A 4,305-nucleotide genomic window follows, 5' to 3' on the forward strand; every position below is an offset into this window, starting at 1 on the left:
GAAGACAGCTTAAGTAGTGGATCCTCTGATGATCTAGACGAGCTGCAGCTGTGCAGGAGGCTCCCACAGAGGATCCACGGCGGACTCTGCTGGAGAGAGGTGGAACTTCTCCAGCTCCCAACAGTACCCCCCCCCTCAACGACCGCCCCTTGGCGGTCCGGAAGAGGTTGATGGGCAGGAGCGCTCGTACTCCTCGATAAGGGCTGGATCGAGGATGTACGAGCCCGGAACCCACTGGCGATCCTCCGGTCCGTAGCCCTCCCAGTCGACGAGGTACTGCCATCCGCGACCTCGTCGACGGGAGTCCACGATGCGGCGAACCGTGAAGGCCGGATGTCCATCGACCTCCAGGGCGGGTGGTGGGGAGTCGGACGGAGGGCACAGAGGGCTCGAGGAGACAGGCTTGATCTGGGACACGTGGAAGGTGGGGTGGATCCGGAGGGACTGAGGTAATTGGAGACGGACGGCTGAGGGGTTGATGACTCGAGTGATCCTGTAGGGTCCGATGAATCTAGGGGAGAGTTTTCGAGACATCCCCTTGAGGGGGATGGACAGCCATACCTCCTGGCCTTCGGTGTACTCGGGGGCGGGACGTCTCCGGGCGTCGGCGAAGCGCTTAGTAGCTTCTGAAGACTGGTTGAGAGTGGCGATAGTTTCCCTCCAGATCCCTTTGCAACGGCGGATATGATGGTTGACGGACTGCACCGAAATCTCTCTCTCGTCTGCGGGAAAAAGAGGTGGTTGATAGCCGAGACTGACCTGAAATGGGGATTGTCCAGTGGATGCAGATCTGAGGGAGTTATGGGCGTATTCTATCCATGGCAGAAATTGGCTCCAATCCACGGGGTTGTTGGACGTGAGGCAGCGAAGGGTGGATTCCAATTGCTGATTCATGCGTTCTGTCTGACCATTCGATTGGGGGTGGTAACCAGAGGTGAGAGAGGGTTTGCAGCCGAGAGCAGAACAGAAAGCCTTCCAGACCTGGGAGATGAACTGCGGGCCTCTGTCCGAGAGGATCTCTTGGGGAATGCCGTGTAACCGAAATACATGCTTGATAAGAAGCTGGGCGGTCTGGAAGGCCGTGGGAAGTTTTCTGAGGGGAATAAGGTGGCAGGACTTCGAGAAGCGGTCAACAATAGTGAATATGGTGGACATACCTCGGGAGACAGGGAGACCGGTGACGAAATCAATGGCGATATGGGACCAGGGACGCGAGGGAACCGGAAGTGGTTGAAGCAGGCCAGAAGGAGGTTGGTGTGAGGCCTTGTTACGGGCACATGTATGACAAGCCAACACATACTCCTTTACGTCCCTGTGGAGAGTGGGCCACCAGAAGCATCTGGAGATGAGAGCTACTGTTCTACTGACTCCTGGATGAGCAGAGAATTTTGGCGGCATGCATCCACTGGATGAGACGGGACCTGACAGAAGATGGGACATATGTACGATTAGATGGACCGTTACCTGGATCGGGTTCAGTGGCCAGGGCTGAGTTGATGAGGTCAGTTATCTCCCAGTTGACCATTCCCACTGTACATGAAGCCGGAAGGACAGGTTCAGGTGTCTCGGGATGATCGACGGAGTAGAGACGAGAGAGAGAATCGGGCTTCACGTTCTTGGATCCGGGTCTGTAGGAGATGATTAAATTGAAACGAGAAAAGAAGATTGACCACCTGGATTGGCGAGGATTAGCTTGTTTTGTTGACTGGATGTAAGCCAGGTTCTTGTGGTCTGTCCAAACAAGAACCGGGTGCTCAGCTCCCTCCAGCCAATGCCTCCATTCCTCCAGTGCTAGTTTAATGGCCAGGAGTTCTCGGTCACCCACATCATAGTTCTGCTCAGCGGAAGAAAGCCTACGGGAGAAGAAAGCACAGGGGTGTATCTTCTGATCAGAGTCTAGTCTCTGGGAAAGGACTGCTCCAACACCGGAATCTGAAGCATCCACCTCTAGGATGAATTGCTTAGCTGGATCAGGTTTCATGAGGACTGGTGCTCTGGAAAACAATGACTTTAATTTTTCAAATGCTGCTTGAACCTCGGGAGTCCACTGAAAACTGCGTTTTACAGAGGTCAGAGAAGTCAAAGGAAGGGCGGTCTGGCTGTAGTTTCTGATAAACCGACGATAGAAGTTAGCAAAACCCAAAAACCTTTGAAGTTGTTTGCGGTTCTCTGGAACTGGCCAGTCTAAAACTGCCTTAATCTTGTCCTCAGATGGTTTAACCTGGCCGCCCTCGAGCACAAACCCCAAAAAGGTGACTGATGGTTGATGAAATTCGCACCTTTCGGCTTTCACGAACAGTTTATTCTCGGTCCTTGGAGTAAATGAGAATGTCATCAATGTACACAAAAACAAATACGTTGAGAAAGTCTCTTAGAACATCGTTAACGAGGGCCTGGAAGCAGGCTGGAGCGTTGGTTAGACCAAAAGGCATAACCAGGTATTCGAATTGGCCCAAGGGTGTTTTGAAGGCAGTTTTCCACTCGTCGCCTTCACGGATCCTAAGGAGATGATAAGCGTTTCTTAAATCCAGTTTAGAAAATACAGTAGCCCCCTGTACGGGCTCAAAAGCAGAGGCGAGAAGAGGCAGTGGGTATTTATTTTTAACAGTGATCTGGTTCAAACCTCGATAGTCAATACAAGGTCTTGGGGAACCATCCTTTTTTCCCACGAAGAAGAACCCGGCGCCCAACGGAGAAGATGAAGGGCGAATTATTCCAGCAGCTAGTGATTCGTTGATGTACTTTTCCATTGTTTCTCTCTCGGGCTTAGAAATGTTATACTATCTACTGCTAGGTAAAGGAGCACCAGGTAGAAGTTCAATGGCACAATCGTATGGTCTGTGTGGAGGTAGGGACGTCGCACTGACCTTACTGAAGACAGGGGCAAGATCATGGTACTCAGAGGGAACTGAAGAAAGGTCAGGAGAGTCCATCTCCCCCCCACCTCTAGGAGACCCCACCAAGGGGGCGGCAGAACGAAGGCATGTTTCGTGGCATGAGATGGACCATGATTCCAGGTGACGCTTGGTCCAGTTAATGTGAGGATTATGCTTCTCCAACCATTCGAAACCGAGCACCAGCGGGGAACATGCAGAGGGAAAAACAAAAAATGTTATCGTCTCTCGGTGGTTACCTGACAGAAGTAGCTCGAGGGGCTGAGTTTGATGGGTAACTTGATGGAGTCTTCTTCCGTCAATAGCGGATACTCTGAGAGGCTGAGTCAGAGGAATAGTTTCTATTTGGAGTTGCTGGACGAGGTTAGAATCGATTAGGTTACATTCACAGCCTGAGTCGATGAATGCAGAGAAAGAAAGGCTCTGGTTAGCACAGAAAAGTGTGGCAGGCAGCAACAGTCGAGGAGATTTCTTAGTATTTATTTGGCCCGCCAGACTCCTCAGATCCTCTGGCGGGCCCAGGCTTTTGATTTAGCCGGGCAGGCAGCAATGAAGTGTCCACTCTCACCACAGTAGATACATAGCTTGCTTAGCAAACGCCTTTGTCTCTCCTCTGGAGTGAGCCTGGTGTGTCCCACCTGCATGGGTTCGACATCTCTTTCGCCCGAATGAGAGGCTTGAACGGGCAACGGTAGAGACTGGGGCTTAGGCCTCTGTATGGGCAGCTGCTCTGTAGAGGGAGAACAAACAGTCACGTTATGTGAGGCAGAATAAAGTGTACTCTGCTTCTTAGAACTGTTTCTGGCTCGAATTCTATTATTTAATCTGATGGAGAGGTGAATTAAATCTTCGAGGGTAGCAGGTTCGTCGAGGGTTGCGAGTTCATCTTTAATGTGCTCGTTTAATGCCATGAAAAAGGCTCCTTTCAAGGCGCTTTGGTTCCATCCGGAAGCTGCCGCTTTAACCCGGAAGTTAATAGAAAATTCGGCAACCGAAGAGTTTCCCTGTTTAAGATTGAAAAGAGCTCTAGAATCAATAGTTTGGTCAGTTTCTTGGTTGAATACCTGGGTAAATTCAGAAATGAAATCAGTGTAGTAGCAATTCAAGCTGTCGTCAGCGGCAAATCTTGCCTGAGCCCATTCCAAGGCTCTTCCTGTTAACTGAGAGAGAATGAAAGTTATCTTCTTGTGATCCGTGGAAAAACAACCAGGGGAGTTCTGAAAAATTAACCGACATTGAAATAAAAATCCCTTGCAATCTTTCATGTTGCCAGAAAATCTTTCTGGGAGACTAGGACGGAACTCTGATGACGTCACTGCTGGTGACCTCGGAGGAGGAACTGGACCCGGAAATGGTTGTGGTACAGCATTAGCGCTGTTCAGATAATTAGCACAGCTCTGTAGCATTTGGT

Source organism: Cyprinodon tularosa, unplaced genomic scaffold, assembly GCF_016077235.1.
Source record: "Cyprinodon tularosa strain WSP-4 unplaced genomic scaffold, ASM1607723v1 ctg1177, whole genome shotgun sequence".
Taxonomy (NCBI): domain Eukaryota; kingdom Metazoa; phylum Chordata; class Actinopteri; order Cyprinodontiformes; family Cyprinodontidae; genus Cyprinodon; species Cyprinodon tularosa.